This window comes from Otolemur garnettii, unplaced genomic scaffold (genome assembly GCF_000181295.1).
Source record: "Otolemur garnettii isolate 467f Iridium unplaced genomic scaffold, OtoGar3 scaffold00124, whole genome shotgun sequence".
Taxonomy (NCBI): domain Eukaryota; kingdom Metazoa; phylum Chordata; class Mammalia; order Primates; family Galagidae; genus Otolemur; species Otolemur garnettii.
The window spans coordinates 214,960-226,203 of NW_003852519.1; the positions used below are offsets into that span (position 1 = coordinate 214,960).

General features: G+C 37.8%; 2 pseudogenes across 1 annotated transcript; one reads left to right on the forward strand and one right to left on the reverse strand.

Moving 5' to 3' along the window:
- Positions 1–5,315: 5,315 nt before the first annotated feature.
- On the reverse strand, positions 5,316–6,594 carry LOC100959572 (annotated as a pseudogene). The gene has a single exon (XR_001161605.1). The product of XR_001161605.1 is annotated as a glyceraldehyde-3-phosphate dehydrogenase pseudogene (transcript).
- Positions 6,595–10,318: 3,724 nt separating this feature from the next.
- Positions 10,319–10,873, forward strand: LOC100959887 (annotated as a pseudogene).
- The last annotated feature ends 371 nt before the right edge of the window (positions 10,874–11,244 follow it).

The window sequence follows — 11,244 nt, forward strand, 5'->3', positions numbered from 1 at the left end:
GGAAGATTTTGTATTGTTGATGTAGTTTCAGTGCTTGATATAGATTTGTTCAGAATTTCTAATTCTTTCTGGTTGACTTTAGGAAGGTGGCTTGATTTCAGGTATTGGCCCATTTCCTTTACATTTTTAAATTCCTGGGCATAGAGTTTTTTTGTAGTAATCATGAAAGGTATTTGGTATTTCTATGGTATCTGTTGTTTATTTTCCCTTTTTCATTTCTGATGGAAATTATTAGAGATCTTACTTTTCTGTTTCTGGTTAGTCTGGCCAAGGATTTATTGATTTTATTAATCTTTTCAAAGAACCAACTTTGTTTTGCTGCTCTTCCTGATGATTCTTGTGTTCTCAATTTCATTTGATTCTGTGCTAATTTTGTTTTTTTCTTTTTTTCTACGAGGTGTGGGTTTTGTTAAAAATTTTTGAATTGATATTTATGAGGAATATTAGTGTGCAAGTATCTTTTGTCTTATCATCCTTTTTTTTTTTTTTTTTTTTTTAGTGTAATTATTTTATTTACAGAATATATTGAAAAAGTATATCATCACATTTAGTCCAAATGCAACTAACAATAAGTAGATTTAGATCTGCTTGGTAAACTTTCCATACCTTTATAAAATAAAGCTATCCAATTTAGTTATGAAACAGTTAATTGTCTGTGTTCATGATAATTACCAGAAATGGCAAACAGAGAAACACTTATCATGGGCATTCAGAATTTTTTGAAGATTACCATCAGTAGCTATGGTGAATAAATCTTCCCTCCCCAATCCCACTATTCTCCCATCCCAACCCCGACCCCACAGTTGATTATAAAATAAAATACACATTTGAGGGATAAACTTTTCTTTTTTAAACATCACAATATAAAATGTTAACTGGTGATGTAGTAAACCAATATGATAATTTGTCTTATGTGCCTTCCTAGCATTACCATCATATAGGTAGTTTCCATGTAGTCAAATTATGAACAGCATTTTTCTATAATAAGGCATATTCCATGCACATCATTTAAGAAAAGTAAATTGGAAAATAGAAACGATTTATGGAGCGTGAAACCTACATGTATGTAATGTAAGCATATGTTTTGTATGTATTTTTCTCTATATACAGAATAATAAATATCACTGTATCTAATGCAAGTAATTCACTTCCAGGAGTGTGCATATTAATTAATCAAACTAATCCCATCAATAAATTATCACCTTGCGTTTATCAAGACTCCATTACCACATATGGAATGTAGACAGGTTAGGTTCTACATGACATGACCTTCTGCTTTACAAAATGGGTCTGATCTCTGTGTTTTTACAGAGATGGAGAAGTCAGCAAAGCATCTACCAAAGGTCTCTTATTTATATGAATATATTTGTGCATAAACACAATGAAGATTTTGAAGTGTGCAGTCACCTTGACTTCAATGAATACTATTCCTTGCCTCCATTCCACACTTCAATATTTTTCACAGAGGACTAACAGAAAAAGGCATTTTGCATTTTAAGTTGTTATAGCAACTAACAAAAGCATTTCGGTTTGACTCATGTGGGATCCTTTACTGTTCTGCTGAAGTCTCTGTTAAGAGGCAAATAGAAGCATTGCTTACATTTTCTATATATATTCTGCAGCATACCTTTTAAACTGTCCCAAATTAGAAGAACTAAAAAACAAATCCATGACTAGACACTAGAAATACTGAAGCACATGTCAAACTCAAACAGCCTGACTTGCTTTAACAAGTAATATGGTGTATTCTCTCAGAAATTTCAGGAAAACATGAGCTCACTTTATCCTATCCATTCTACCAGAAAGTCGTCTAAACCCACAAGATTTGTACAGATGTTTCTGTTTGGAGGCAGGCAGAACCAATTTAGGAATTACCAAATTCTGTTTGTATAAACTGAAAAAATCTGTAGCACACAGGACACAACAGAAAAATGTAAATAGAAATATGAAAGTGTCTGGGGGGGAAATAAAGCTTTTTACTCTTTCTCCATCAGAACTAAGGTTCTTCACGGGAGTAAGACTATAGAAAAGGCAAAATCACAGGTTAACAGCTCTCAGTTATTAAGAAACATACGACAACATGAGTAATTACAGAAATAAGCAGCAACGAATTCTGTGATTATACAAAGCAAGAACATCAAAATTTCTGGTATTGAGCCTAAAGCAAGAATCAAAAATTCTGATTTAGGGACTGGTAATGAGGATAAAAATGGTGCTAAAAACTGGAGGATTAATTGAAGGACTCTTTTTAAGGCAATATGATTAGAGATTCTCTCCTTCCTTTCCATGGAGCTGGGGGACTGGTCCTTCCCTGTTCCAGTGGAAGACCAGACAGCCTTTCCCTGGAGAGAAGAGTCACTTACCTGGAATACGGCACATTAGACAAAATTAAAAGTAGAGGAAATGCACTAAAAACTGAGGAACTCATTCAATGTAACCTGCTCAATATTAAAACCCCCAGACTCTTGTTTCACTAATTCCCCAAAACACTAAGAGCCAGTTTTATTTTCTGGAATTACTTTCTTTGGGAACTCTGAACAGTGGTTTTAAAAAGACCTAAAAATAGGGAGTGGCACCTGTGGCTCAAAGGAGTAGGGTGCCGGCCCCATATACCAGAGGTGGAAGGTTCAAATCCAGCCCCAGCTGAAAACTGCAAAAAAAAAAAAAAAAAAACACCTAAAAATAGGCCAGGCTAGGTAGATCACATCTATAATCCTAGCACTTTGGGAGGCTAAGACCAGAGGGACACTTGAGCTCAGAAGTTTTAGGTTAAAAAAAATTTATTAGCATAAATTGTTAATATTTTTCCTTTCTCTGTGTCTATTGATGTTTCTTGTATTGTTTTTGTTACTACTATTATTGGGTATATTTCGTAATTAGCCCACCTAATTTTATTTTGTTTGATTGGCCTGGCCAACAATTTTTCTATCATATTTACCTTACAAAGAAATAGCATATTATGACATCAATCTTCTGCATTTTTAAATTCATATATATCTGTCCTTTTCTTTCTTATTTTCCCCCTCCTTGTCTTCTTTTCTTGTTTTAGTTCTATTACTCTTTCAAATCTTTTGTATTAAATGTTCAACTCATTTTTGTCAAAAAGTATTTGGGGGCATATACCTAAGAGGGTAGATGACAATGACTCAGATATTTGCACACTCGTGTTCAGAGCAGCACTATTCACAAGAGCCAACAGGATGGAGGCAACCAAGGGAGACTGGATAAAATGGGATATATGCATATAATGGAACATTATTCAACACTTTTTAAAAAGAGAATTCTAATGTTTGCTATGACACAGATGCCCCTTGAAGACATTATGCTAAGTCAGTCACAGAAGGACAAATGCTAGTGATTACTCTTACATCAAACTCCTACAGTAATCAAATTCATAGAGAAAGTAGGATGGTAGTTGCCAGGGGCGGCAGAAGGGGGAAATGGGGCATTCGTGTTTAATGGGTATAGAGTTTCAGTTGGAGAAGACGCAGAAGTTCTGGAGATGGAGGCTTGTGGTGGCAGTCATTGAACAACAATGAAAATACCATTAAATGCCACAGAATGATTAAAATGGTGCCTTCTCTGTTATGTATATCTTACTATAGTAAAATGTAATTTTTTTATCTTTATTGAACGCTATGTATCCCCTTCAAAAAGGACTTTGCTTTAGCTCTATCACACTATTACATTTAACATGTAAAGATTTTTTGTTGTTTAGCTGTAAATATCATGTATTTTTCTTATGATTTTTAACTTAACCAAATGTTATTTTATAGTGTTTCACTTAAGGTTCCAGTCATTGGGTTTTTAACTCTCCTTTCACTGTGGATTTCTAATTCAATTAAAGAGATGTTTTATATGAATTCCATTTCTTTAAATTTCTATATCTGATCTATTTTGAAGAGTGCATACTCAAAATAATGTTTATTCTTTGCTTTTGGACAAAATTTTATACATTATATATATTCAATCATAGTAATACCTTTTACGTCTTTGTTTATTTTTGTCTGCTTGACCTATGAGTTTTTCAAGAAATTTACCGCAAAAAAGTGCTTCCTACCACCACTCGTATTGTCATTCAGTGTTTCTCGCTTTTACCACAGACTATCTTAAAATCTATCTGTTTCAGTTCTTAATCATTAGGGCTATAATTTCAAGGGAAGAGAATCAACTTTTTAGATAAAAAATTAAATTTGCTAAGTGATTTTCCTCATAGTACAGCCTATATAGCTCATTGCTACTGCCTAAATATCACTCTCCTTTTTCTGGAGTACTTCCCCCGAGAAGTGTTTTCAGAGACTCTTCTGAGGACTTACATACCAAAAAATATACCTATTGCTCCCTCCAACTTGAACAGGTATTTAATATGTACCAACTGGATATATGTTATATATTTAAAGTCTCCTCTTTCAATACTTTAAAAATATTACTCCAATTCCTTTTTGCCTCCAGTGTTGCTGTTGAGAATTCTGATGTCAATCTGATTTTTTAATCTTATACATCATCTGCTCTTTCTTCCTAATCATGGTTAATATTTTCTAATCAACTCAGACACTCTGAAATTTCTTATAAACTCTTTTGGTGTGGCTGTCCTTTTCTTGAGGCTCCTGTTTGCTCCCCTATGAGCTTTTTTCAATAATGAGTTTTCATCTTCAATTCTGCAAAATAATTTGTCATTTTTTTTCTTCAGTTATGTCTTTGCTTCATTTCTTTTCTCTTAATTTTCAGGGGACTATCATCACCTGGATATTGACACTTCTATTCCTCTTCTCTATAATTTTTGCTCTTTTCTACAATTGTGCCTCTTTGTTTTAATGTTGTCTGGAGGAGGTCTTCACCTGGTTTTCCAGATGATCCTGAAGCTGGATCAATTCTACTTTCTGTCTCATTCCTTATGTTCTTTATTTATATCATTATTTTCTCATGCCCAATATTTCTGCTTTGTTCTTTTTCATAACTCTTTCTTTCTACTTTATGTTGCCAATTTTGCCACTTAACCTTTTTTAAAAAGTGTTTAATTATGATTTTTAAAAAGTTACATAAAATATACCATCTTACCCATTTTTATGTATTCAGTTCAGTAGTGTTAAGTATATTCACATTATTAGACAACAAATCTTCAGACCTTTTTCATCTTATATGAAACTCTATACCCACTAAACAACTCTTCATCTATCCATTGTTCTTTCCCACAAGCCCATGGCCAGTTATCATTTGAATAGTATCAATTAAATATATTTAAAGTTCTTAACTGTGTGCTCAGATAATTCTCATTCCTCTAGTATAGGTTGTTCAAAATTTTTATAATTTTTTTTTTGAATTCAGGGAACTTTATTGATGTTACATGACAAGGTGGGGCTCCCTAGGCCCCTCCTGTTCTTTAGGGGGTCTGGGTGGAAACTGTGTTGAGGGGAGATTCACAGTGAGGTGAGGGACTGAGTAGGCAGGGGCACCCCAGCAGCTAAGGGCCTTTCTCTTCCTCTCGTGCTCTGGCTAGGGCTGGTGGTCTGGGGGTTCTTACTCCTTGGAGGCCATGTGGGCCATAAGATCCACCACCCTGTTGCTGTAGCCAAATTCATTATCATACCAGGCAATGAGTTTGACAAAGTGGTCATTGAGGGCAATGCCAGCCCCAGTTTCAAAGGTGGAAGAATGGCTGTCACTGTTGAAGTCAGAGGAGATGACCTGGTGCTCGGTGTAACCCAGGATGCCCTTGAGGGGGCCCTCTGATACCTGCTTCACCACCTTCTTGATATCATCGTATTTGGCAGCCATCTCCAGATGGCAGGTGAGATCCACAACCAACACATTGGCAGTGGGGACACGGAAAGCCATGCCAGTAAGCTTCCCATTCAGCTCAGGGATGACCTTGCCCACAGCCTTGGCTGCACCAGTTGAGGCAGGGATGATGTTCTGGAGAGCCCCACGACCATCACGCCACAACTTCCCAGAGGGGCCATCCACAGTCTTCTGGGTGGCAGTGATGGCATGGATTGTGGTCATGAGTCCCTCCACAATGCCGAAGTTGTCATGGATGTCCTTAGCCAAGGGGGCTAAGCAGTTGGTGGTGCAGGAGGCATTGCTGACAACGCTGAGGCTGTTTTTGTACTTCTCATGGTTCACACCCATCACAAACATGGGGACATCAGCAGAAGGGGCAGAGATGATGACCCTTTTGGCACCCCCCTGTAGGTGAGCCCCAGCCTTCTCCATAGTGGTGAAGACATCAGTGGACTCCACAACATACTCAGCACCTGCCTCACCCCATTTGATTTTGGTGGGATCTTGCTCCTGGAAGATGGTTATGGGATTTCCATTGATGACAAGCTTCCCGTTCTCAGCCTTGACTGTGTCATGGAATTTGCCATGGGTGGAATCATACTGGAACATGTAGACCATGTAGTTGAGGTCAATGAAGGGGTCATTGATGGTGACAATATCCACTTTGCCAGAGTTAAAAGCAGCCCTGCAGACCAGGCGCCCAATCCGACCAAAGCCGTTTACTCCGACCTTGGGTTTCACCATGGTGCCTCGGGGATGCGGCTGGCGCTGCACTAGAAGAAGCGGCTGTCTGACGAACGGGAAGACCAGAGAGCCCAGAATTTTTATAATTTACTTACAGTGAATATCCTTGTTATTTCTCTAATTATTGTCACTGAGGTTCTCATGTTTCCCTGAGGATATCAGTTATTTTGTCTGGAAATGTGTACCAAGGAGTAGCTAAAGCTCACACCCATGATTTTGACACTCCTGATGGTTGCAAAAGATAGAGGGTGTGCATTACAGAGGACACTTGCATGGCTGAGTGGGACCACCCTGTCTGCTGACCCCTCACCAAATGACCATTCACCCTGGGGAACTGCTATAGTTCTACGTTTGTCACTTCTCCTTTCTAAAATCATTCTTTGCTTGCTTGTAACTTTACAGCCTTTGAGGCACGAAGAGGAAGGTGAAATGGCTCAAAGCCTTCCAGTCCACCGGTGGTCATCTCTTCCTTTCAGCAATGTGGGCTTTGCTGAAGTCCATATGCTATGCCACAGGCCCTGCAGCAATGAGTCAACACTGCTGTTTTTCTATTTTATAGTATATGGGTGAGTAACTGAACTTGCAATGTGGCCAAAAGAAGAAGAGTATACATCAAAATGTCTCCCTCAACTGTGTTTCCCATCCTACCTCGGGCTCAAGCTATTATTTTGTCTCACACCATGGACCAACCACCTTTTATCTCTTTAAGGTTTCTTGGTTTTTCTTTAGTTCTTAAGATACAAATATTCTTCTCTCACTTTTATGGCATCTCCCAAATGAGAGTAAGAAGAGCATCGAGAACCCAAGCTCTTTCACAAGTTGTTGAGAAGTTATCTTTCACTAAATCTTTATCACAACAAAAATAAGATAATTCCTGCCTCACAGGGTTGGGTTAAGATTCAGATAAATATGTACCAATAAAACTGGTGAAAGTGGTTTACCAAGTAAAAATAAATGTAAATTATAATAGTTGATATGAGACAAAGTCATCACACTTTAAATAAAATTTTTTCACCCCTCCATACAGTGAACCACAAAACCTATCTTCCTTTCTCCAAATACAACCACTTTCTAAACCACCTGTTGTCACCAGGTTGGGATAGAGGTTGGTCCAAGCCACCCTCATGTCTCATCTAGATTGCTGCTGGAGCTTCCACATTGGTCTCCCTACTTCTGCTGTGGCCCCTGGGGAGTGATCCCGCTAATCTGGTCAGGGAATGTCAACACTGCCCCCAAATCTCCAATAGCTCCCTGTTCCACTCAAAGTAAAATCCAAAGCTCTCACTGCTTACCGGCCCACACTCTGTCCTCATCTGACCTCACTGTCAACCACTTTCCCCTTCATCCATGCCTCTATCATCTTACTGCCCTCTGAGCTGCTGCTCAAACATGCCAGGCCTCTCCAGCCTCAGAGTGTTTGAGGAATATTTCCTATTCCCTCTGACTGAAACCCACCCACATGATTCACCCCTGACTTCCATGTCTTTATGCAAAAGTTCCCAATTCAGTGAGGTCTTTCATGGTCACTCATCCCAGATAATCCATACCTTACTTCCCTGCTGCTTTTTTTTTCCTTTACTATTTTCTTACTCTTGAACACAAATTAGATTTGTTTCTGGGGTTTTTTTGTTGTTGTTTGTTTGTTTTTGTTTTGGGGAGGGGTTTGTTTTTGTTTTGTTTTGTTTGTTTGTTTGTTTTGTGATGCTTCTCAGCCCAAAGTGCAAACTCCGTGAGAGCAGGGGCTTTTGTCTATTTGGCTCACCCTTATATTCCTGTACTCCTGTATTCCCATCTTCTCTCTTAGAAGAGAGAGATGCCTATCCTGTAGTACAAATATGGGTGACTCTAAAGCCAAGGTCTAGAGAGCTGGAATCAGGAAAAATGTCATTGCATACAAAACCAGAAAGGCTGTCATAACAAACTATTTTGTCTGAGTGTAGAGAGGAAGCAACTGCAGCTGCTGTTAAACTCTTTGAGGACTATAGAGAACATAAGTCAATACACCATACGCGCTTGTTTTAATAAGTTGAAGGGTACGAGTGCCACCTAGTGGCAATTCCTTTAAGTGCAAGGCAGAATTTTAGGGAAATAGCTCTCTTAAGGCTAAATCCGGAAAACTAAATAAAGTAGGCGATAGTCTTTCTCAAGTATTAAGAAGTCATAGTTTGTAGAAAACATATGAAAAAATGCTCATAGTCCCTAATTATTAGAGAAATGCAAATCAAAACCACCCTGAGATATCATCTAACCCCAACAAGAATGGCCCACATCACAAAATCTCAAAATTACAGATGCTAACATGGATGTGGAGAGAAAGAAACACTTTTACACTGCTGGTGGGACTGAAAACTAATACAACCTTTTTTGAGGAAGTATGGATAACCCTCAAAGAACTCAAAGTAGACCTCCCATTTGATCCTGCAATCCCATTACTGGACATCTACCCAGGAGGAAAAAAATCCTTTTATTATAAGGACACTTGCACTAGATTGTTTATTGCAGCTCAATTTGCAATCACCAAAATGTGGGAACAGCCTAAATGCCCACCAACCAGGAATGGATTAACAAGCTGTAGTATAATGTATTCCATGGAATACCATTCAGCCATTAAGAAAATGGAGACTTTACAGCCTTTGTATTAACCTGGATGGAAATGGAACACATTATTCTTGGTAAAGGATCACAAGAATGGAGAAGTATGAATCCTATGTATTCAATTTTGATATGAGGACAATTAATGACCTAGTACATGGTGAGGGATGGGAGAAGAGAAGAGCAGAGAGAGGGAAGGAGGGAGGAATGGGAAAGGAAAGAGCAGAAGGAGGGAGGGGGTGAGGTCTCTGTGTGTGACACACTTCTGAGGGGCAACACAATTGTAAGAGGGACTTCACCTAACAAATCCAATCTGTGCAACCTGGTTTCTTGTAACCTCAATGAATCCCCAACAATAAAAAAAAAAAAAAACTCCTTCACAGTGCTCTGTGAGCTGGCGCATCGTGGAGATGTGTAATACAAAACCCATGAGTTATTGGCTAAGATTTTCCTACCTGTTTTTCTGTTGATATTTACTTGATCTGTTATGCTTCTTACAGTCAGCCAACTATTTTAATGTACAATTTGAAGAATTTTTGTAATATTTTCATCACTTAGGCTCTTTACTGGCCACCCAGACCTCTCTTCATCAGTGACACTTTCTCTACTCTCAGAAAAAAAAATTTTTAATCCATTTGTACACTTCTGTTATCTCCATGGAATTATCCCTATAAAGTTGGATTAACTTGTCACTAATTTCACTTCCACTCTTGCCAAGTTTAACAAGAAATTTAGTGTATGTTGATCTAATCAGGCTCCAACATTCTCAAGATGGCACACAATAACAATAATGAACACCACTCAGCAAGATACCACCAAGTGTTGACACAAACATGACTGTCAAACACTGATATACCATGGTTATGGAACCTTACTGAGTTGTTTATACAGTGCTACTAAGGTAAGTGCAAGGTGGCAAGTTCAAGAACTTAATTGTCAGACCTCCATAGGAGCCAGCTTGAAACTCTCCCATTGCACAAATACAGGATAATTTTGCATGAATAGTATAACAATAAATAAAATTAATGAATTATACATTATAAATTAAAGAATTATATGGTGCAATAACAATGAATTATATAATTCTGTAACTATATGGAATTATAGCATTATATAGAATTCCAAATAATTATACTCTTAGAATTACTTTTTTTCAGATCGCTCTTCCTCTTCCACAAGCGGCCTGAGGTGATCTGTGAAAATGGTTCGCTATTCACTTGACCCAGAAAACCCCACAAAGTCATTCAAGTCAAGAGGCTCAAATCTTCGTGTTCACTTTAAGAACACACATGAAACTGCCCAGGCCATCAAGGGTATGCATATACGAAAAGCCACCAAGTATCTGAAGGATGTCACCTTAAAGAAACAATGTGTACCATTCCGACGTTACAATGGTGGAGTTGGTAGGTGTGCCCAGGCCAAACAGTGGGGCTGGACACAGGGTCGGTGGCCCAAAAAGAGTGCTGAATTTTTGCTACATATGCTTAAAAATGCAGAAAGTAATGCTGAACTTAAGGGTTTAGATGTAGATTCTCTGGTCATTGAGCATATCCAAGTGAACAAAGCACCCAAGATGCGTCGCCAAACTTACAGAGCCCATGGTCGCATTAACCCATACATGAGCTCCCCCTGCCACATTGAGATGATCCTTACTGAAAAGGAACAGATTGTTCCCAAACCAGAAGAAGAGGTAGCACAGAAGAAAAAAATATCCCAGAAGAAACTGAAGAAACAAAAACTTATGGCACGGGAATAAATGCAACATAAAATAAATGCAAATAACTGTCAAAGGAAAAAAAAAAAAGAATTACTTTTTTTCAAATAACATATAAAGTTAAAAGTCTATATTGAAATTAATAAATATAGGAAAGTTCTTACTTACCTTATAAAGCAACCATTGATGTTGAAGAAGTGATAAAATTTAAAAATGACTGCTTTGCAACTGTCATCATAATTTGTAACTTGTTTAAATGAGAATCATCAATGATTGCTAAAATTAGTAGGTGAAATTATAATGATCAAGAGAGTATTTGCATAGTCTTAAAGTTTTTCCCAACAAATTGCTTTTACTTACAAAGAAGGAAATAGCAACTTTAAAGTTGATTTCCTCAACCAAGTGATGAAATC